The sequence below is a fragment of the Eleginops maclovinus genome, chromosome 4, assembly GCF_036324505.1.
Source record: "Eleginops maclovinus isolate JMC-PN-2008 ecotype Puerto Natales chromosome 4, JC_Emac_rtc_rv5, whole genome shotgun sequence".
NCBI lineage: Eukaryota > Metazoa > Chordata > Actinopteri > Perciformes > Eleginopidae > Eleginops > Eleginops maclovinus.
Window position 1 is genome coordinate 8,211,007 of NC_086352.1, and position 25,258 is coordinate 8,236,264.

The 25,258-nt window shown below is 40.6% G+C and overlaps 1 protein-coding gene across 2 annotated transcripts in view; it reads left to right on the forward strand.

Annotated features, from left to right (window-relative positions):
• The first annotated feature begins 511 nt into the window (after nucleotides 1-511).
• Nucleotides 512-25,258, forward strand: part of adcy7 (adenylate cyclase 7) — a 67,107-nt gene continuing 42,360 nt past the window's right edge. For both annotated transcript variants that reach the window (XM_063881400.1, XM_063881401.1), the window contains exon 1: nucleotides 512-579. The gene's annotated coding sequence lies outside the window, so the exon portion shown is untranslated. The remainder of the gene's footprint in view (nucleotides 580-25,258) is intronic.

Here is a 25,258-nt window from a genome sequence, read left to right on the forward strand (position 1 = left end):
ATGGTGTACTTTTACTCCACTACATGTATTTAATCCCTTTAGTTGCTAGGCAGATTAGGATTAATGATGGTAAATATAATCAGCCCTTAAATCAGGCTTTAGTTCACCTGCAGTAAATCCAGCAGCTACCCTGCAGTATACAAAGCCATTCAAACTAGCTGCACCTTTACCAGCTCTGAGAACACTTTAAGGATCAATCATTATAAAACATATCAGAGATATTATTCTGAAATGGACCAATCAGACAATGACTACTTTTACTGTCGCTGCTTTAAGTACATTTAGAGGAGAGTACTTTCTACTTTCACTGGAGGAACATTTAGAATACTTTCACTGTGACAGAGTATTCCTACACTCTGGTACTTCTACTTTACTCAAGTACAAGACCGGAGTACTTCTCCCACCTCTGATCATGTATCATGATCCCTAAACCAATATATTCTCCACCATTGAGCGTTAAAAAAAACAAAACCTGTGCGAGAGACATGTAGGAGGGGCATCGTCACTTGTAGCAGCGCGAAGACCACAGTACCCTCCACGCGCTCATCTGTGTAGGTCTGTCCTCCTAAAATCCGTCAGGTAAGACCCTCAAACTTGTCTAAATATTAAGAAATACTGTCTTCTGGACCGGTGCACGCTTTACAACCTGGGAAACAATGCTGCTGTCTCCTCCCCGCGGGGGGAAACTGTTGCTTCGCTGGTTACCAAACACATTTAAAACACGGATTTCTTTTTTAAAAGTTTCCACCTATGTGAAAATATTTGGGTCGAGGTTTTGACTAAAGGAGTGCATTTTGCTTGAGTTTGGAGTCACACATTTCGTGGTTTTTGTGTCGCCTTTTCACCTGGCTGCTCTTGTCATCCTTTATGTGGAGCTTGGTGCATTCGGGTCATTTTACAGTTAATTAATCTGCTATCTCACCGTGAGTTAAAGGAGCTTTACATTGGTATTTTCAGCAGGAAGTGAACAGAAGAGGCAGATATCACAATATGAGCTGAGATAGCAGTCTTTATATTTGGTATTTCCCTTTTTATGCTCCTCTCAGAGTCCCACAATGTAACGTTATATTGTCAATCAACAAAAGCGTATAAGATATAGTGTCCTAAATGGAGCATGTGTGAAATTGTAGTCAGTGTAAATGTGATGCTTTTTCTTTGGCATCCCTTAATTTCTGCTACCAGGAGTCATCTCGTGTTGTCATTTGTGAGTCACTTGGTGTTCTTCCAAATAAGCCTGACCCCAAAATATCATCAGTGCAGGAAATGCTTATTTCTCTGAGTGTGCATACGTGCTGCTGTGCTGTCTTAAGATGCTCACTTTGCAGATATTATCTCTGCATTTCTCTTCCTGGAACAGTTTGCTGGTGGGCTTTGCAGAACGAAAGTAGTGCCTCTAATTTAAGAGTCAGTGTGCTTCTTAAAAACCACATTAATCCATTTTGAGATATAGAAATGACAGCTTCCTGTTTTACTACAGCATGTACGAAAGTTACCAATTCTTCTCGGACAGCTTTAATGTTATTAATGCACCTAAAAAAAACAATGAGATTATTGTCATTTTTACAAATATTCCTGATTGACCCTCTGCTATTTATGTCAGTAGAACATCCTAGTGGCTGTTGATAGCCTTGGTTTATAGCTACCTTGAAAAGTAAATTGGTTTTTGGTCTTATTTTGCTGTTTTAGTGGAGAAAGAGTAAGTGTTTCCTAAGTGGACCACAATGGCGCTACGGGTCAGGTTTCATCCTCACATTTTCCTCCCTTTTTAAAATTAAATGAACATAGAAGGTTCCAACTTTTGAATGCATGTACCAGAAAATCAACCATGAAACTTAATGTTAGAAGTAAGATAAAATAAGATGGACCTTTATTTATCCGCACGGGGAAATTCAGGAGTTAGAAGCAGCAACAGATAGAGAATGAAAGACAGGACAGTACAGATTAAAGCGAGGATAATACAATTTAAAAACAACATTATAAAAGTGACCTTTCTGATACATTTCCCTGACTTAACATGCATCAATGTTTTTCTCTTATTACTCGACTTATCATGCAGCTCTTATTAGATTAGATGAATTTATTGATCTCAAATTGGGAAGTGTTGTCACTGCAGCATGTAGACAAGGCTTTGCACAAGAAGATGATATACATCAATCAAATACAGAGTATAAAATATACAGAATAAGAGATATAGTAAACCATCCTACTCCTAGCACGCACTGTCACATGTAATCTGGAGGATAATGTAAATACTCTTGCCGCTCAATGTGTTTTTTTTGTCTCAGTGATGCATATCCTCGGCTGCAATCCTTTCTAAATGAGTTTTAAAGTGGACTTTTCCTGATGTCATCATGTAGTCTTAACAGTGGATAAAAGGGAAGTCTTTGCAGCAACAAGAGATTGCGTCGCTGTTCTCATGTCTTGAGAAAACATCATAGGGCACTATGTGTTTCTTCACTGAGAAATGCAGTCCAGCTGATTGAGGCTGTTTGATCAAGCTTAATAGCTACTGCTGTTTGCACAGGTCTGTATGTGATGATTGCAAAGGAAGAGGAATGTGGAAACCCTGGGGTTTGATGATGCATTTTGCAGAGCACTCAATACATTTAGCATCATGCAACCATATTGTCACCACGACAGACATGTGGTGTGTGTGTGTGTGTGTGTGTGTGTGTGTGTGTGTGTGTGTGTGTGTGTGTGTGTGTGTGTGTGTGTGTGTGTGTGTGTGTGTGTGTGTGTGTGTGTGTGTGTGTGTGTGTGTGTGTGTGTGTGTGTGTGTGTGTGTGTGTGTGTGTGTGTGTGTGTGTGTGTGTGTGTGTGTGTGTGTGTGTGGGTGGATTCAACTTTATTGTAATTTTGTGCAGAAGTGCATGCACTAAAATACTATATAACCTGTGGAAGTAAAGTCAGTGATGCTACAAGTAACAGTATAAAGAGGTTATGAGTGAAAGTGCTTAACTGTAAGAGTATAAAGAACATATAGAAGAAGAAGAAGATATACTTTATTAATCCCTTGAAGGGAAATTTCTGGTAATATTCACGGTGTGGTTGGTTCAGTCAGTGCAAGATAAATAATGCAAAATGTATATCTGATACAAGCATGAACGGTATGATGATAGGGAAACATCAAATTCAAATGGCAACAGTCAAACTTACTTACAAATAAGAGCTGCAACGATAGTGTTTTGATCTACTCACAGGAAGAGTGCACATCAATAAACATTGCTGTAAAAGTGCCAGAGTGAGCTAAGAGTGTATTTCTTATCTCGACCTGTTTTAAGTCACTCGTATATAAAGAATAATCAGAAATGTCTGTTTTGAAAGGCTGTACTCAAAATACAGTCCAAATCGACCACTAACAAATTGACTTATTGATTAGTTTATTTAACGGACCGGCAGTAAAACTTGAGTTTCCCCCTCAAAAATCATGCAAAAACACCCGTTTAAATCTAGTGTGAAATCAAATGAGGGCTCACAAGTTTCCAGGAAACGAGCCAACCAGCAACAGATAAGAGTTTTAATAGTGAGTGTTCTGTTGTTTTGACAAACGTCTATAAAGACTTCTTCTGACTATTATACGACCAATCTGCTGAGACACACACTCCCAAACACCCCCTCCTGCCTGAAAGCCCTCCACTGGACTCCTTTAGTTACTTCTGGAACTTAGTGACATCAAGACGTAACACCTGTTCTTCTATTGGCTAGCGCTGCAACACATTGTATGTGATAGGCTTTAAGGGGGCGGGACATCTCTGAGACAAACGACAACAGAGCCGGCCAGCTAACCAATCAGAGCAGACCGGGCTCTGGTTTCAGACAGAGGGTGAAAAGAGGAGCTGCAGTATGAGAAAGATAAAGAGCTTTTTGAACATTAAAGCATGGAGACATGTCCCAGGAGAGACACTACAGACTGATGTGTCCCTGAAATGAGTATATTTTGTCTTCTTTAAATACTTGTCAAAAATGTCCTTTTCAAGACCAGACAATGAGTCCAGAAAATAATCAGTCAATTATTTGATGATAAAAGTCATAGTTAGTTGCTACTTGTTTCTTTCTCCCAAATGTAAAGAGATGCAAAGGGTTAAAAATCAAGTGCCGGAGCAGACAGGGTTTGATCTGAGGGTTGGAGCTCTTTTGTTGGCGCACAATAGGTGTGTGACCCTGCGGAGCGGCACGACAGTAAACTTGGGGTAAATTCCCGGTCATGGATCAGAGGATCAATGACCTGCCGCGATTCCTCGGCCCGTTCATAGGAAAGATGTCATCCGGATTGTGACACACAACATACTGTACGTTGGCCTTTGCTGTGAGTGCGCAATTACCCATTGTGCTGCGATGTATCTCGTTTGGAAAGGATGGGAAGCTTGTTGTGATTGTCCATGTTATTAGATTAACTTTACAGTTTGATGGATCTGGACAGGGACCGCTTGTCGAGGGTTGTGCAGCTCCGAGACACGTGCACACACACACACACACACACACACACACACACACACACACACACACACACACACACACACACAGTGACGTCATATTCTGCTGTGCTCATCATTGTTTTGCGACGGGCCTCTTAATAACCACTGGTGGAGTTGTTTTGTGCTTCTTTTTTCCTCCGTCATGCAAGCTCAGCTGACCGTGGAGAGAAGCAGTTGTTCCCAACGTGAGGTTTTACGACATTACAGGGTCTGTCAGGAGGGGTTGTCCAAATTGGAGCATCTATTTTTAGAGAATCTTTAGGTTTCAGGTTACATATTCTCTGCCTGTCATGTCACATCCATCGTAAAAACTAGGATGCATTTAGGGTGTGCGGGATCATACATTTGTATCCTTTTGGGGTGTACTGTTAGACTGACTCAGATGGTCCTTTTATTTGCTGGATCAATAAAAAAACAAGGGGTTAACTTTGAGTTTTGACTTTAACATGCATGAAGTAATCGGGTTTTTTCCTTCAACTACCTTCTTGAAACGGTTGCAAAATTGGTGCATTTCCAAAAAGAATTTCACAATGTTTAGAAGCCGGTATGTTTCACCTTCTGACCAGGAATGTTGGCTCTCAATTGTCGCATGTGGACAAAAACCACATTGAGATGCATCTTCTGAATGTGCTGAATATATGTCCAAAGAATGCTCCAAAACCTGAGAAATATCCCGTCCTTATGGGAAATAATGCTACTATCAGATTAAGGGTGTTCACATGACCTTATTGTATTCAAAATGTAGTAATTTTCATAATAAAAGTGTAATATTTGTGTGCATTTTAACATAAGGACTCATTCGTTCTTAATACATTTAAATCTAAAAAGAGAAGGCTGCTTATGCCTACACACATCATTATGCAGTACATACATACAGACAGTGGCAGGAAATAGGGGGAACCCCCTCAGGAAATGGGTTTGTTACATCTCGCAGGTTTTTCTTCAGAAGTAGGGTTGACACTGAGTAACACAGAAAATGACGCTCCTTTCTTTCTGTCAGTGTCTTTCGAGCTCTGCAGCAACATGTGTCGGCTCTGCTTCGGTATAAAGGTTTTTCATAAATGACCACACAACCACAGGAAGGTATCAGGCAGTGTCTGATCTGTTCATTATTACTAATAACTAACTATTAAACCCCTCCAGAAAAGCCTTGTATTTTAAGAATTTACTGGTATTTTAGATTTGTTTTATCATGACAATGGTCTCTGTTCCAGTAGAGAAAAGGCTTCCTGCTCTGTCTTCTCTGAACACTAATAGGCTTTTTCTGTTGTCATTAGACCCCATGATGTTTGCCAAATGCTTCTAGCCACTCACAAACTCGGTGATTTCACTCGTCCTCCTCTCTTTGTCTCTCATCCTCACTTTCCAGCAGTCTCTCTCTCTCTCTCTCTCTCTCTCTCTCTCTCTCTCTTTCTCTTCTCTTCTCTTCTCTCTCTCTCGCCTCAGGCTTGAAATGAGGATGGTTGCTCTTGTTGGACATTGTGCTAATCCCTGAACACTCACTGGGGACAAATCGGACTCATTATCTCAGACTCTGGTGCTCCCAGCCAGAGATCAACACTAATCCTTTCCTCCGCACAGCCCTTTGTCATGCATCTTAGTAATGCTCCTTCTCTTTTCCCATGTAGCTCCATGCCAAAGATGAGAAACTTAAAGGGGCCCTATTCTGCTCATTTTCAGGGTCGTATTTGTATTTTATTCCTCTACTCGGACATGTTTCCATGCTTTAATATATTGATTTTCTCATACTGCTGCTTTCTCACAAAATATATATCAATATCACAACATTTGTCTCAGTGGAGTTCACAGTTTGCATATGACACCCTCTGTCTTTGGAACCTAAAGTTAGCTGGCTAGCTTTGTCGTGATCGGTCAACCGCTCAGAGATGTCCCGCCCCTTATCCTATCACGTACAATGTGCTGGAATCCCATTGAGAAGAGCGAGGGTTGGGTAGTGATGTCACTATATTACAGAAGTAAACACAGGAGTCCAATTGAGGCGTTCCAGGCAGGGGGATTTTATCTTTTACAGACCATTTACATGCACTAAAACATGTATAACACTACAGGAAAGGGAAAACCCCAAACAATTAGCATACTAGGGCCCCTTTAACAGAGACAAACCTTTAAAGGGGATTTTGCGGCAGTTGTATAAGAAGACTAAGAGGTCCACTTTTAGCCTCAAACATCACCTCAAGTTTGTTTCTGACATACTCATAATGCACTTTTGACCACTCACACTTGTCACGTTTCAAGCGAGTAAGCAGAGGTATGAAAACCGAGCAAACACATTGGTCACCATAGTGATTCATTTCCACCAAAATGTCTTGATTGTTTTGACTCTGCTTAAGCTTGTTTGATCTTTGGAAAGTGAGCCTAACCTCATGTCAATACCCGCTGATGAGTTCAGTGTGTGTGTGAGGCTATAGGGTGAGGGTGGAGACGACCTTTACTTGGGTTGATGCCTCTCTGCATCTCTCCCTCCCAGGATTTCCCTCGTATTGTGCGGTGAAACAGTAGGAAGCTTTCCCACTGTGGAGAAACGGGAGGCGGGTTCCCTAAAGCCACGAAAAGTTCAAAGTTTTCCCTCAATGACGTCAGGAAAAAATCTGCTGGAGACATTTTTAAACTGTCCAGTGGAATCCAGACCTTTTTCATCCTGGTTTTTTCTTTACTGGTCTGTTTTAAAACTCTTTTTCTGCTTGCAACCATGAAAATTCATGCTGCTAACATCGCCAATTAATAATAATACAGTGGTGTTCTTTCGGATGTGACTGGGAAGGGAGTTCCAGAGGGAGGGGGAGGCTTCAGGTCCTGAGCTTTGTCCTGATGGGCTGCGGTAGAGTCAGCAGACCTGAGGTGACGGGTAAGGGTTGTGTTGTTGGATGTTTTTGTTGTTGACGGCTTTGTAGGTGAGGAGTAATATTTTGAAGTCAATCCAGTGTCTGATGGGGAGCCAGTGGAGGTCGTGGAGGATAGGGTGATGTGGTCGGAGCTAGATGAGCATGCAGGCAGCGTGGTTTTGGACATATTGCAGTTTATCAACCATAGCGGATGCTGATCAAGTCGGGATGTGGATGAGAGGGAGGGTCTGATGCGGGCGATGTTTTTGAGGTGGAAGAAGGCTTTTGACGTGAGGGAGGAGAGTGAGAGCGGGATGGAGGATGTAGGGGATGTGAGTTGAGGGATTGAATTGAATTACAACTTGATAAGAACCCATTCACTGTGGAAAGATTTAGCATCACACAGTCAGTCCTTCGACCCGGATATAGATCAGTAGATAACTACCATCAGCTACCCTGTTTCTGACAAGCTGTTTCACGCCAAATCCATGCAAATCTCTAAATAAGTAGCAGGCGCCGTATAAATATTATCCTCCTATCAACACAACTCATCACTGGTAGAGTCGATTACTTTTCTCATTACACATTAAGAGTTTCTCACCTGTTGAAACTAATTTTCAAATCTATTAAATTATTTTTGAAAAGCTCCAATTAGTGTATTCACTCCTTTCCAAGTAGCTGAATAACCGGAGGTGCAGTACAGTGACTCATGGGTAGGCATGTTCCGTTTCTGTGTTGAGCTGTGTGGATCTTTTCTATCTGTGCAGTCTACAAGTTCAGACACGCTGGTCAGCTCAAGTGGAAACTTTAAGGCGTCACACACAGCTGTCAACACCGTCTTCAAACAGAGAGGTGAAGTAATGAGACCTAAAATCCGGAAATGAGAAAGCGTTGGACCTCTTTAGGTTCCCATGTCTCACTGGGAATGTTTTTTGAAGTGTTTTAGGTTAAAGAAGCCTGAACATACATATCTGCTGAACAAAAGCAGAAGAGATACAAAATATGTCAGTAAATACTCCACTGGTGAATGTCCGGAGTGTCACGCTTTGCTAACAAATCTCTAAATGAGACCGCAAAACATCATCACTCAGATTACCCCAGAATATCCTGCTGAACAAATTGTGTAAATTTCACACAAACAAACACAAAAACAGACTCAAAGACTAACATACTAACAATGTTGGCTACGGTTTGCGCTTTTTATTAGACATTGGGCAGGATACTTTACCCCAAATTGTTTCTGTTAGCATATCAAAGGTGTGTAAATGTGTGTGAATGTTAGTCTCCCTGAGCAGGTGGCACCTTGTATGTATGCGTGTGTGTAGATGGGTGAAATCTGACTCGTAAAAAGCCCCTTAAATTGGTCACCAAGACAGAACAATAGCTTATAAATGCCGTTATTGTCATGACACTTAGAAGTCATTAATCAACACCTTTTATTAACGTATACATCGTGGTTTTTGATTGCATTTTGGACGTTGCATTTCATGTTAGGCAACTTAACCCCTGAAAAACCAGGCCTCCCCAAATACCCTAAGGAGAGCTATGTCTGTTATTTTTCCTAAAACACTCTTACCTCTTGTAAGAAATGTTCGTTTATTTGAAGCCCAGGAGTCGGTTTAAAAGAAAGAAAGCAAATCTCCTTTAAAAGTTATAAAAGGAGTGTTTAATAAAAGATGCAGTAGTAGGTTTTACAAAAGTTTCACAGCTGTGGCTCAATAGCCCGGGACACGCGTCCACAGGCCGCTGACTGAGTGGAGCTCATCAGTAGTTACTGTCTGGCAGTCCGGAACAAAAGAGAGCTCGATCTCACAATCCAAACATGTTTTATAGAACCACCTCTTTCCAACCATTCAATAAACAACTTCAAAATAAGACGCGCTCCGCTCTCATTGGTTGGTAGCGGGGGGCTGGATCCTGTTGGCAGCTTGTCCCATGGGGTTCTCCGGACTCTCCTATAGGCTGACGTCGTCGGGGGCGGGTCCTCTTATGACGTCACCGTCGCCATCTTGTTAGCGAAGTGGAGATCTCATCTACAATATTCTATTATGCAATCCTTCTGAGGTTTATCAGTTATTAAACAGGCAATAGTATCATTGCAGCATCAATGAGTGAGAGGTAGAGGTGGTGTGTTTAGTATGTAACTCCACTGGTCCTTCTCCCTCTACTCATATATACAATACAATATTAGCTTTATGCTATCTGAGGCTAAAAACAACATCCGGTAATACTACCGGAAGTGGACAAATATGATCCGTCCAGAAACAGTGAATTATCTTTTAATATTCCGCTCCAATATATTGATTATTTCTAACACTCTCCTATCGTAAGTGTTTTACGCATGCCCCGGATTGGGTGTTATGCACGCCTACACCACAGAAATACCACGGTGTTCGATCGTTGCTTTGAGTGTGGTGCAGGCATCTACGCTTTGCAGTTTGCACTGAATCGCAAAAAGCTGGCTACTAATTTAAATATTTTTAAGTGCTTGGGAGATCCAACCACCACAGACACAAATTATCTTAACGAGAGCATTTATATTTTTCATTATGCAAGCCCATATTCATTAAGCTATAGTTTGTTTCTGAAGTGATATTTAAAATATTCTTACAGGCTGCATCCCCATCAAGTGTGTAGCACAAGATGTGAAATCTGGTGCCCCTGTTATGTGTTCCTCAGCTTTTTCCTGCTACACATAAATAATAGCACTATAGCACCCTGTGTGTTTACAGGTGGGATATTTATTCTGTATTTTATTTTCATTGTATGCCCATTGACACCATCTAACCTCTAATTTTCAGTCAAATGTTCAAGACTGTTAATGTGTTTCTGCTGAGAAAGAGCCCTCAAGGGGCCGTGCCCTCCTCCGCTGCTGCTACGTGGAGGGGATCAGTGCAGAGATGGGATGCTGTGTGGAATGCCATTAGAGAAATGCTTCTTCACCCTATTGTCTGTTAAATTGTTCCATTTCCTCTGCACCTTGCCCGCCCACAGCCCCCTTTGTGAAAACACTAATTACAATCTGCCTTCAGCAGTACGCAGAGAAAATGGGATTCCATGTAAGCGCACACTCCAAGGGAGTCATTTATTTATCTTTTAAAAAGCACAATCAGCCATACATCAGTGTTAAAATGCTTTAAGCTACATGGATAAACGTATGGAATAACCTTGTGTAGTAGAGAAAGCTGTGCTGAAATACCTTGCGGCTGGTTGGAGCGATGCATGCCTCCTGTGTTTCAGTGTGGACGCTGCTGCAGATGTGTGGGTGTCTTTCTCTCTCTCTTTTTTTCCCCATTTCATTTTCGTGTGTGTGTGTGTGTGTGTGTGTGTGTGTGTGTGTGTGTGTGTGTGTGTGTGTGTGTGTGTGTGTGTGTGTGTGTGTGTGTGTGTGTGTGTGTGTGTGTGTGTGTGTGTGTGTGTGTGTGTGTGTGTGTGTGTGTGTGTGTGTGTGTGTGTGTGTGTGCTTGCTGTGGTTCAAGGACATTATGTAACGCTTATGAGAGCATCCCATCTGGAGAAGTGCCATTGAGACGCAGAGTTGGCAAAACTCACTTTACAGCTGAAAATCAGATTCCATACCTGTGAAAGACATCAGTAGCTAAAGGATATTAAATGGAAAATAGGAATTTGCAGTACAGCAGGTAAACAGCTCTGGTATGAAGATCATTTGAACATTTGAAATGTTGTTGAAGGAGCCCTATATTGTGATCATATTCAGGTTTCATATTTATATTTTGTCCCTCTCCTGGGACATGTCTCCGTGCTTTAATGTTCAAACAGCTCTTTATTTTTCTCATTCTGTCTGTCCTGCAGCACCTCTTTTCACCCTCTGGTTTGGTTAGCTGGCCGGCTCTGTTGTGATTGGTCAACCGCTTAGAGATGTCCCGCCCCTTAGCCTATCACGTACAATGTTTTTGGAGCGCTAGCCAATAGAAGAGCGGATGTTACATAGTGATGTTGTCATGTTCCTGAAGTAAACACAACAGCAAAGGAAATACCCGTATATGTATTATAGAGGTCTTCACTTGTTGGATGCTGTTGTGTGTCTGTTTTGTAGAGATGTGCAGTGTTTACATGTCACAGTGAGGCCTAAACAAGCTCTCATTGTGCTCGACTGGTTAATGAGTGTTTACCCAGGATGGGTATTCTGGTAATTAAAATGAATACAGTGGAAACGCTAAGATACAAAAGAGGATAGACTAGTGAATAGAAAATGTAAAGCAGTGAGACTGGATGGAAGTTAAATGAACAATTTTAAACTACACCCGATTTTAAAATGTTTATATAGAAGTCCAGAGTGATGCAGGGATGAGTGTTTTGTAGTCAAACCCCAAAAATGTGATTTGTTCTCCATTACATTTTGGATTATTGCAGAAACAAATGATTATGACACATCCTTTGTTTTTCTTGGCACGATAAACTCCACATATTGATATCACTTTTATGAGTTTTAAGGTCCAAATGCAATCAGTAAAAAGAGGATTTCGGCACCACTGTCGCAGTGAAATAACACAACAATAAAACCATGTTCTCCAACAAACTCACATTTGCATACTTATTTTTTATGCCAGAGCCAAGCTGTGCATCTCTACAGGACTCAAGGAAATGTAAACTGCATCCACAAAGTGCAGCAGAATACACAAACATAGGAGAGTATTATCAATCACTGTGGTGGCAATTCAACGTAAAAATGTCTCGAATTGATTCTCGAAAATGTCATGGTCTACGATTAGATTCCCAATTACTGTGAGATGACGGCGGTGAGTGACATTTACAGGTACAGTTGTATTTGTTTGTTAAAAGGTAGTTTATCCAACATTACAACATAAAGAGACAGTGTTTGTTGAGCTTTTGATCTTGATAATGGCAACGAAAGATCAAGTTTCTGTTGCTGTTTCAGCTGACACGCACACACACGCACGCTCTCACACACACACACACTCACACACACACACACACACACACACGCTCTCAGACACACACACACACACGCATGCACACGCTCACACACACACTTTTCAACGTCAATTATGGTGAATTAATCTTGTGATGTTATCCTGATGTCGTCCAGTAGAAATGTGTCTATTAAAGGCAGCATTTAATAATCTATATTCTTCTTATTCCTGCAACTTATGAGCACCATTGTGTCTTTTGCAGTATTTTACTCTATAATTTGCACATCATTGTCACACATATACTCTTAGCATTACATTTGACCTTCTGCTTTATCGTATGTCGTTGATGTGTTTGTCTTGTTACTGCAGCGTACAGTACTTGCACCATTATGTCTTTTGCATAATTTTTGGTCTTTTATTTTTATGCTAACCGTACATGCACATCCCTTTATCTTTCAGTATATGAAAAGAGGAGTTATTTGTGCAACCTTGAGCTTTAGCAGCTACTGTGAAGCATTTCATAATTTACATCATGCTTTATCTTATTTTATATGTTTATATTTTTCCAACTCCTTTCATTGCACTATGGCACTATTTTATTTCTATTTTTTAAATTGTATTTTTACAACCTTTAATGACTCTTTGCTAATGCAGATCATTTATTTGATATATTTTCTTATTCCTGCAAATTGCTTGCATATTGCATATTGTACCTTGCATTGTTGGAGCAGCCTGTTATATAAGATTTCTATTTGCCAAAAATAGCTTTGTGCAAATGTCAAACAAAGCCTTTGAATCTCTTAATGAGTCTGCTCAATACAAGAGCAGAAACCATGTGCCCGAAAATCAATATTTGGCTCCTATCCGCACATGTGCTTATATATCCTAACTAGATCACTGTTTGCCCTGGCATGACTGGCATGAGCAAGTCAGAGGTTGCGTCCATCAGAGACTAACTGTGCAGCGGCTGCAGGTTCCCTTTTTAAGAAGCTGTCCTCTCTGCGTTGTTAGGAAATGAGTCACAGTCGCTAAGGAAGTGAGATGGTGTGCGGTTGACTGCATGTCACAAGGTAGGGTTGGCTTTCACTCAAGGAGACCTCTCGCAGAAATAAAAACCTGTCAGTTTGTTCGACGCCTAGACTGCATTCAGATTCAGAGAAAGGAAGAGGAAAGTAGAAAGAGGTGAGGAGTGCCAAAAGAGTGGGAGGGGTAAAATCGAGTTCACTTAAAATATTCAGAAACTTCCTGTCTTAAAAAACAGTGCAATCAGCTGTAGAATAGCTGACAGTTTGACACACACACCTCTGCTAAATGCTGCTCAGACGGGCAGCTTGCAGGGTTTTTTAAGGTGACAGTAAACCAGAGCACACTGATTGTGTAAATCCGCTTCTCTGCAGCAAATGTGAAGCAAATGTAATTTACTTCACTGATTCCTGACAGATCTGCTGACAGTATATCCAACAAAAACCTCTCTGTGTTCCTCTTTCAGATGATGTGTGTGTGTGTGTTAGCGGTGGTTTCACCGATTTAGAAGATCCCAAGAGATGTGCAGGATAACCGAAAGCTGCGTCTTTAAGTTTAAGTTATTATTTAATGAAAAGAGGCACGTACGATCACTTGAAAATAAATGTTCCCAGAAGCTGACGGTTGTGACCTTTACTTGTGTCTCTCAGCTGCTTCAGGGGCTTTTCTGGTAGTGTTGGGCTTTGTTTAGCAATAGTTTTTAAACAGTGGTGTGAACATTTACATGCATTAGGAGGTGAATTGACCGTTTTACTAAATGGGATACCATATAAAATGTGTGTGAAATGTGTTGTTATACTTTTTACATCCCTACAACCGATGCTAAATTAAATAACTGGCACCTTAGTGGCTCTCAAAGGGATGTAAAAAGTCTACCTGTGCACGTCACTCAAAAGCTGCTACCTGGACAGCTGTCTGTACTAACCAAAGCCCTGTTTGTGGTTCACGTTCATTTAAATCCTTTGGGAGGAGTGTCTTTGGAAGGAGGCCTTAATTGATGTGTTGTCAGTTTTCCTTAACGACTTTCTCGCTAGATTTAGCGACCTTTTAAAGCTAGTGTTGCAAGCTACTTCAATTGAATGAATTTGACCTAATTGGGGCTGGTTTTTCATTTGGAAACATTTCAAAAATCAAGCTTACTCTTCCAAAGTTACCTGCCCAAGTTTTAAAGGATAGGTTTGGAGTTATTCTTCATGTTTCAAATAAAACTTGAATGAAAACCAATGATCAAACTAGAGCATTTTGTAGCTCATTCCTCTCTGCCACAGACTTCTATGTTGACCAAAAATGATTAAATTAAAAGTTTATCAATGAGCTACACTCTGGATTCAGGTTTTCTTAATGAACATGATCACTATATTTTACTTAATCAACCCAACAAACACTCTTCAATGTCCTTGTTTTTTGTCTTTTTAAATCCACTCCTGGAAAAACTCTCAATTTGTACTGCTGGGTTAAAGTTAACTACTGTGCTGCGCTGCTTAAGGAAATTATTTATGCTCTTTTTTTTACAGATTGATGTCTTTAGTAGGAACAAAGTGGCCTTGTCTGAGTGCACAGACACTCTTTGAAAGCCACAAAGACTCATTGCTGTTTTGGTATTTGTATGATATTGATTGCCTGCATTTGAGGACAAAAGTAAACAATATTAAAACCCCGCAATTTAATCTGTACTGAAATGCGATGCCCAGTACAAGCTATGACATGTTTTAAGGGAGGGTAAGCTAAGTTCCTGTTTACACGCTACATATGGAACATCCCCACCTGTTAGCCCTGTTTGTAGTAAAAACACAGTACTGTTGGGGTCATAGCCTCACTTAGGATGAGTTCTACACAAATTAAGACTGTGACTCATATTTTGGGAGAGGCTGAAGCAGCACCGTCATCTCCAGCCAGTTTCCTTTTGAGAAAATCCATGGTGAGTAACCTCGCCTTCACCCAACTTAGCCAAAACTCTTCCTCCCAACTTAGCCAAAACTCTTCATCCCAACTTATCCAAAACTCTTCCTCCCACTCAAGCCGCAGTAACCCCAGGAAGGGTGCTGCTGCTGCCTGCACACATTCCTGACCGTGTGGCTTCTTCAAACGCCGTGCTTTTCCTGCACATTCCTTGGCTCGCAGTGGCAAAACATAGAGGGTGGTTTCCACAGAACGTGTAACTGTAGTAGCGCAAAAACAAGGCCTCCATTGAGAGTCTGTAAGAGAGGCATGCATTTGACTACCGTGAGGTGCAGGACACAAGCACAGGACATGCTAACAGTGCTAATGAAGACCCTCAGTGAAGAGACAGGGATGCTATTAGCTAAATCCTCAGGCTCCATCCACTCCACTCATCTATAGCTCCCAGGAGGCATTTGAGGTAATGAGATCCCTCTGTGCTCCTCCTGCGTCACTCCCACTGTCCGACCTGTCTGCTGCTGCTGCACGGCTGCAATTATAGGCTTAGGAGAATATGCTACTCCATGCAACGCTTATAGCAGCTATACAGTCAGCATTTATTTTACCCGTTACACTAAGTCATTATTCCTGGAGCAGCTATAGAGCGGTGCAAGGATGAGGTATTTTTAAAGGCTGACCAGGAGGTTTGCATCGTAAGGGCTCCCTCGACACGAAGCAATGGGATTTTTCCATTGGATGTGGATCAGAAAACAAAGTGACGTTAGATACTACACTATGACTTTACCGCTAAGCTAATGGCGGCTAATTTTTGGTGTGATGACATTTAGTAGTTTCAATTTGTCAGTGGGATATCTACTGACATGTGGAAATCTGTTCTGCCCGTGACTTTGAGACGAGGGATCCGGTGGTAAAATGTGAAAAGGAAGTTGAGTTTTAAACGTTAAGCTCAAGTGAAGTCAAACTGGTTATTATATTTTCACTTACTTCTTTGGGGAAGTGTGTCTTGGCTATTTGAGCTTTCCCAATTGTTTTGACTCATCGGCTAACGGCCACATGACAATGTGAACCTCATAAGGTCCTCCGTTATAGACTGAAAACCCATCTCTTTTAACTGTACCATGGCCATTACAATCTAAAAGTCTATTAAAAATGACTTTAAATGGTTTGGATTGTTTGAAGCTAATGCACTTGCAGGATTGTTGATGTCCTGAAATGTAATGGGATGGAAATATAATAAGCCTCTGGGGGTAAGGGGCTTAATTTATGGGTTTCCAGTAAAGCCGGAAGATATCAAAAGCCAAGATTTCCCCCTCTGTGCATTGCTCATAGGTTACAGTCCAAAACATTGAGGAGGGTTTCTCTTTTGTTTTTTAAAAGGAGTCCAAGTTGAGAAACGACCAAATCCAACTTTAGCCAATAGTTTTTGGGATTTCATTTCAACCAAACTGATCTGCCTCCTTTGTTCTCCTGTCCCTTTGACTTCAGACTCTGCAGTCTTACTCTGAAGCTTTTTATAGAAACCCCTAGACCTATCCTTACTGGAATCATCCAGCTGTCAGTTCCCGCTCGTGTAGTGACCGAATAATTCATAATATATGATGAGGAAGGAAGCCCGATGCAAACTCTGTGACGCAGCGATGCTAACCACTTATCCACGTGTTGTACTGTTGACCTCTTAGCAATACCGCTGTGGCACTTAGGATGATCTGCTTGGTTCTAGGTGAACTTGTAAGGTTGTTTTCAAGGTGCCGCTGAACTTCTGGTCACCTCTCCCCTCTTCTTATAGCAGCATTGTTGGCTGCCGATGAGACCTGTGCCTGCACTGTGTTGATTGGCCCTGGCCGGATGATGTAATGCATGTAAGTGTGTTTGCACTGGTCCTTTCTGAGCCACAGCCTGGCAGCTGTGAGCCTATGTAGACAGAGCGACTCCTCCCTGCTGGCAGTGCACACCCAATGTCACGCACAGTAAAGAGTATAGCCGAATGAAACCACTCCAAGCTCTTTTTCCAAGTAACTGTGTTTTGTTTTTGTGTGTGGTTGCACAGTTTCAGTTTGAACCTCTTACTCTGTTCATGCAATTTGTTGGGCTTGACAAATAAGAACAATAACCTATTGGCATAAAAGTGAAATTCTATTCATTTTACTCACAAACAGTTAAAATAAGGGGAAATGTTTGGCTTTTGGACTTTCTTCTTTCTGTTTAACAGTGAAGGTGAATTAGATTCAATTTATTGACAGAGACACAAGTGAAATCATACAAAATAATGGAGATTATGTGAAATGGGACCCCTCGTTAAGCTGTTAAAAGCTTTAGAATAGATGCCCAGACACTAAACACAAATAATTACAATACATATTGACCCAAATACCCTAAATTAAATGACTAAATTATTGATTCTACTTAACTATGGAAGATATGATAAACACAGATATATGACAAAGGTCAATACCAGTACAAATGAAAGACCATGTGTGTTCAAGCTTTGACTCATTTTATTCACAATGACTGCAGAACCACACATTTACAGAAACGTACATTTTTATAGTTTTGTTATCAGTCTCACTCCTACCTCTAGCTGGTGCTTTTAAATTGAATGTTTTGACCTTTTATTGGATGCTTTTTCCTGGTCTTGTATGTCATGTGTATATCAGAGCACCATGGCAGATGAGTAGTTTAAACTGTACATCATGTATGCTTCACTTTTTTTGCAGTATACCAGATTAGCATCGGAGTGAAGATAGGGTTGCATCAAGCATTTTGATTTTAGATTTAATGTGGATTAGATCAGTTCTGTACAGAGTCTCCTTCTTGACCCCCCCCCTCTGCACACAGATGCTTTGACTAACAGCCTGCTTGTGCATCCTTCCTGGCTTCCCACCCACCTGCACTGCAGGAACAATGGCTGTACAGTGTGAGAAGCAGTGTGTAAGAGTCTTCTTATCCATCAGGATGAACCCCCAGTAAACATCAGATTTGGAGCTTTGCAAAAGTAGCAAAGAAAGTAAGACAAAGTGGAAAAGAATACACACATTATGCACGAAGCAGAAGCTTTTACCTCCTCCTGCAGTAATATACTTTATGTATACGCAAATCTACATATTTATAAGCAAGTACTTATGCTAATTTGAGCATTGTGCATTTGTAATACAAAATCTTAATGGGAATGTAAGTGAAAAGAGATGACGTATCTGGCCTTGTGAGAGGCAGACATTAAAACCCTTTTATTTACCTACTCTGTTTGCAATGCTTCTGTTGGAGACCTTGAAGCCTGCAGGAAGACAGGAGAGCATGATATGCAGCATGAGCTCCCATTATTTCATAAAACACAGGAAAATATGAAGATGAGAGCATTGCTATGTCTCTGCCGGGCGACATGACGGCATCCTTAACGGTCAAAACGAAGAATCGGCAGCAAGCAGAACATTTTTTTTCATCGTGCCTATAAGCTTCTGTGTCGTGTATTGCACAATATACAACACCAACAAAATCTAAAAGTTATGATTTTCTTTACTTTAACTTAGAAAAAAGGATTCAAGGCGTCCACAGAGAGGACGTCAATCAAAAACAATGGGACCCATCACTCTGTGGGGGGACACTTCATCACAGTTGCATTATCATACTTGTGAGGGTGAAATCAATTGTCAAATGAAACAGTTGTCATGTTTAAGGTCAGAGTAGTATATGTAGATGCTCCATGGACATATTAAACACCGACAAGACAAGGAATACCGAATTTCAAAGGGACCTGTTATGCTTTTTTGCTTTTCCCTATTCCTGTAGTGTGTTTTTGTGTATGTCAATGGTCTGCAAACACCTCCATTTGAGTCCTTTGTTTACATCAGGGACATAATGACATCACTATGTAACACTCGCTCTTATATTAGCCCTCCAACACATTGTACGTGATAGGCTAAGGGGCGGCCGGCGAACCAATCAGAGCAGACTGGGCTCTGGTTTCAGACAGAGGGTGAAAAGAGGTGCTGCAGCCCAGGCAGTATGAGAGAAATAAAGAGCTTTCTGAACATTAGAGCATGGAGACATGTCCCAGGAGAGGCAGGAAATACAATGAGGGGCTTGAAAAGGAGCAGGATAGGACTCCTTTAAGATCTCCTATTGCTTCTAGTTTCCCGTCATATTCACACCGATCATTCATTTCCAGTTCCACTATGACATTTTTTGCCTGACGGACCATCTGTTGGGCAATTTGTAGATATACATAAATGCAGTTTCATTAATGTTTTGGTCTCCTGAAGATCTCAGAATTTGTTTCTACTACAAGTCAAATGACAGTAGATATTTCCCCCCCCCAAAAGGGGTTCGGCCAGAAGGGAAACTCTCCTGTGTTGCTGGGAATGAAGACGCAGTCCGTGCATAGACTCACCCTAGGAATTTTAATCCTTTAAATCTAAAAGCTTTAATCTAGTGTACTAATGCACCACTGTCAGATCGGCTGTATGAGAATTCCAGTTTGAGCTGCAGTAGAAGCCGTGTGGGAAATCTGTTCCTGTCTCGTGCTCTGGTCGTTCAGTCACCTGTTTTTTTTAATCACATTATTATTGAAAAACACATTTTCCCTTCACCAAATATTGCACTTATGGCCATTTTCCATTTGCACTATAGTCAATATTGTAATTTCAATTAAATGTTGATTAATTGTGTGTATTGTGTATACAGCATATGTAGGGCTAGCCAACGACACAAAACATGCACCCATTAAGGACTCAGATACACCCCCTTTAAAACCTGAACTATTCCTGGAATAAAACAGGCAATGTGCATTTATTTTATAAGCTTATTTAACCTCGAGTAGTCAGAAAATGTGAACTCTTTTAAGGTATGCCTCATTTAATTGATTAAATGTTGCGACATTAAATGAGATTACCATCACATTCTGCAGTATACCTTTTAATAAAAACATAATCAAGCCGTTGGTAACTTCCTATTAGAGCGTGGTGATGTGTAATGGATATTACACAACTTCTTTTGTCAGAGAGGGGTGTAAACTGCTGTCGACGCCCCATTAACCTTAATTCACATGTGAAGTTGAACAAAACCTCTCCCTGTTGTACAAACATTGAACATATATCAGAGCACACAATGGGGTGGTAACTGATTCACTTAAAAGCGTTTTTTGGTTCTGATAAGTCCAATTTCTCCATGTGTTTACTGAGTCAATCAGCTACAGGTGTGAGTAATACAGTTACGGGTAGCTTTAGTGATTTCACGCTGATACACATAGATTATTATTATTGTATATATTGTTTCTATTTTAGTACTGCCATGAAAACTATTTAGAGGTGGAGTACATTTACTCAAGTGCTGTACTTAGAAATATAATAATGTATTTATTGAGAGGAAAATGGATGTAATAGATGCTCCATTTTTAAATAAATAGAATAATAATAAGAAACATTTTCACAGTTACAAAAAAAGACATCCACACGTACAGACGTTAATTAAACGACACTAAAGTCGGTCAGTTATTCATGTGAGTGATGTATAATTCTGCTGATTACACACTTGATCAAGTAACAAAAATACACGATAAGAATAAGATTTAATTAAAAAGAACATATCAAGTGATAGGACAAGCTAGCGAATAGAAATGACAGAATAATGAAATGTAAATAAATAAAAGTTCAGTCAAATAAAGGCAAACATAAAAGCACCGGGCGATCTAACAAATGGAAATGACCAAGCTTCTCTTATAAGGTTAAATCTTTTCTTGAGCGTGCTACAGGATGCAGGTTATCACAGCTGACAGATGAGGCTGTAGCGGTGATACACAGCGTCACACACGCACGCACGCACGCACGCACACACCAAAACACACACTTGGAAAAGAATTTGTAGGTCAAGCTATTACAGCACTGCAGGAATTTTCCTACATCTGAAGACTTCGCAGCGTTGCTCATTCCGGTCCTTTGTCCTTGCGTCCCAAAGATAACAGGGAATGTGTTTAATGAGACGGACACCTTGGTATAGGTTTCCCCTTCTAATGCCAGGTTATTACATGAGGGATTACTTAATCCCTGCTTCTGTAGCTTCAAAGAGACTCTCTCATAAGCACCGTAAGCTCGCGTATGTATTTATACTCTGCAGGGTAAATGTAATTATGCTCCATCCTCCTTTAACACAATTATGTCTGACAGTGAAGGACAATCTAATTTATTCCCAAAATACAATCACAAAACAGACTGAAGATATGTGAAATGGGACACCTTGATAAATCAGGAACTCAGGCACAAGGACTTAAAATACCGAATCATTTCAGTAATTGAAAAGAGGATATATGAATTATACAGGAAAACACTCCTGAAATCAGCGATGGATTCACATTTAAAACATAAGTAAAGTAGCAATACTAAGAGTCAGTCTTGCATTGAAAAAGTAAAAGTACATTTAGAAATCCTTCATGATGAAATGTACAGTAACAGCGCAGGTACAGCGCAGATATAAGGAAAATACTACATTAAAAACTATAAAACAGCATTATAAAAGTGAGTCAACATGTTAGGGTATTGAAATAGCAGTCAGTAATAAAGATTAATGCATGTTTAAGAAATAAAGTCCAGGTTCACATTGATACAGTACATATGCAGACAGAAAAACATGTAAAAAAAAACCGGTATTTATTTAAAAAAGAGACATGTTGAGAACATACAAATCAACAAAGCACACAAGGTAGTAAAGATGAGTAGCAGCATTATAAAAAATAAAGAGGAACCCATGGAGAGTAATAAGACCCAGCCCATTGACCTCTGTCGTTTGCATGTTGTTCACATGCATGTCCTTTTACTCGTTTGAGTTAATCAATCCCTACTGCACGGCACAGAGGACATCCTGGGCTTTCCAGCAACATTTCAGTGGTTAAAATTGCATGCTGGGAAGTTCCTCTTTGTTTTCATCCAGAGTGAGGAGGGGTATGTGACATATGGTTGATCTGTTGGTGTTTCTTTACCATGAAAATCATGTATGTTGTTGTTCATTAACATGTTAGGAATAATATCATTCTAATGATGTGTGTTTTGAAATAATAGGTTTGTATAAATGTCAATTCCAGTGGACATCAGGACCATCTTCATGGACTTGTTGCAGGAGACAGAACTAAAGCAGACACAATAACAATAATAATACTACGTTTATTTAGTATAGCGCCTTTCACAGAAATAAAATTCACAAAGTGCTTCACATTAAAAAACAAAGGACATAAGAACACAGGGACCAGAAGGGAGATGCTATTTCCCTCTTATTACAGTATGAGGTAGTGCAAAATAAACTAGTAGTATTCAGTACTAGCAATATAAAATAGGATGTTTGAAGTGGTATTGCACCACAGTTATGTTAATAATTAACTGCAGTATAAAATCTTCTTCCACCTCTGGTAGTAAACACACACCGGATGGTATTCTGGAAAATGACCATCATCATGCGCATCTGAAGCTGCCACTCATCTCTGTCGCAGTAATTTAGTTTACCGGTGTAAACAGCTCCCTGATGTTGGGGTTTCTCTTTGAATGGCAGTAGGCTGGCTGCAGGACAATTATGGCTTTCTAACTGGTGATGGTGGTGGCGGTGGCGGTGGTGGAGGGGGAGGAGGAGGAGGAGGAAGGGGCCCCGCTGCTCCTGCTGCTTACAGGATGGAGAGTATTCAGCTATGAACCCTGAAGTAGGGATGTGGCCGGCCACATCGCGAAACAATGGTCTCTCTTATTGTAGGACATTCTTTCCACATAGTTTTCTTTTTTTTCAACCAAAATGTGTGTCTTTTGGATGAAGTGTAACAAAAACAATTGAAATACGCTCCATGAAAGTCACCTTGTATTCAAGCAGAAACCTGAATACTGTGGGACTGAGCTAGATTGAAAAATGTTCTGAAAAACCCCAATAATTCCCACACGTGTAGTTCAGATGTATTACTGCAGCTAGGTCAATTTTGTTTATTGATTTTAGTCAGAAACAAACCAGAATCATTTCACATTTCTCCCCAACAACGACACAAGGGTTGAGGAATAAACAATTACTTCTGTTGGATTTTATTTCAAAATGACATCTACTGAATTCAACACTTTACCCGATTGCATAACACGGCTTGTCCTTGTCTGCTCCAAAAGTCAGGTCTGTAAAAATATGTCTTCAGACAGGATTTACAACAAGCCTCTCTTGAACCTCATCTCAATTTCTGTGACCACGCTGACATTACTTTGGGAGTGTGCAGGTGTTTTTAAAAACCCAAACTGCACATGAGAAGGAAACGGCACAGACTGATTCAATAAACCCTACTTCACTATTGGATTTGCCTCGTGGCCGATATGTTTGAATCTGAATTACATGTATCTTTAAATCAATAATGTCTGCTCTGCTGTTTGTCACGAGCAGCAAAATGGATGGTTTCACTTGTGTTGAATGGGCTCCGGTTTGTGGAAGTAAACACTTCCGAGCACGTGGTGCCCTCGGCTGCACTTCCTGTACTTATGATAAGCAATGGCATTTAAAGAGTTAATCAGCGCTGATAGCATCCTGTTAATGTAGTTAGCTTTCAGCAGCTCCTTCTGGCGTATGTGGCTGATTCAATACCAGTAGACAGTACTGGGAGGAGGGCAGGGGAGATGGGAGTGTTCATCTAATCGGCCCCGTGCATTGCTGGACATGCATCCATCATCTGTTTATCCAAAGGCTCCTGCAGGAGGTCACCTTCCCCCCCAACCCAAGTCTGTCTGTACATACTGAAAATAACTCTTATTAAGTCAGTGACTATATCAGAGGAAGTATTCATACGTCAATAGTCCAACATAATGGTACGTTTGACTGCGACTGTTCCTCAGTTAGATCTTCAAATGGCCTACTTGGAAATTCCATCCTTGCCTCTGGTCCACACAAGAAGTCAGAGTTTAACAAAGGTTACAAGCTTAAATGCCAAATGTCTCAAGGAATGGGCTGAACAGTGAATGGAAATGTACTCTAAATAGCAATATATACTAGTGCAATATCCAATTTGTAGTATGCACAATATCTGCATAAATACTTGATAATATCTGGAAGAACTACACTGTGTTCCTGCAGAGAATTCCTGCAGAAAAACATGGATTATTCCCATTAACAGGAATCATATCGCAATTCCAGTATCAGTCAAAAATAATCCCAATTAGTTGCAAAGTTAAAACAATTAAGCACAATTAACTCACAATCCCAGCACATGTAAAGCACATGTAACCACTTTAAAGCTCTTGAACACAGAACAGACTCAAAGCTCATACATAAGTAAGGATAAAAGCTAATACACACACACCCAAAATGTACTATATTTAGATTATGAGAGCCTTTGTTCTAATTTGACAAATAAGTGCAGTGTGAATGAAGTCTTCACTAGCGGTGACAACCACAGATTAACTTGTCTCTTGTGAATGCGCTCGGTGTTGATGTGGCCATTGTTCAGCAGCCATACATCGACAGAAATAAGGAACATTATTTGTGTTTTTTTAAAAGACGATGTCCACAAGCCTGGCTCCATTTGCTCTCGCTGACCTTCCCCCCGATCTTTGGGTGAGAAATGCACCTTTTACAGAGCTCTTTGTGTCTTTTTTTTGTCCCAGCTTATTGAATGCCAACACAAAGACGGTCGTAAAAAGCTGAGTGATTAGGGTAGGAAAGGGACCGGCCTTCCATGAAAAGGCTTTGAAAAAAGAAGAGGCGTAGGTTTGGTGAAGATGCGACCAGATCTTTAGATAAGATTGGTTTATTACCCATGTGATTACTCGGCAGAAAGAAAATGGATTGAGCGTTCCCAGGCCACATTCAACCGGAGCATTTAATGACTCGAATGAGGAACCTTTCTATTTCCAACATCCATTGAAATGAAAGTCTCCGGGCCTTGAATCAGGCTCAGGTGGGAGGAACATTCATATTCATTTATGGTAATGACAGATGAGCAGAAAGACATCGCTTCAACGTCACATCGATGTTTCATTAAACATCTATATGCTAATGTATGGAGCCAAAACAAAACTAAATGTCTCAACAGCCAAATTCTGAGAAGGAGGAGGAAGAGGAAGAGGAGGAGGAGGAGGAGGAGGAGGAGGAGGAGAAATCATCCTTATTAATACATTCAGTTTTCCACTCT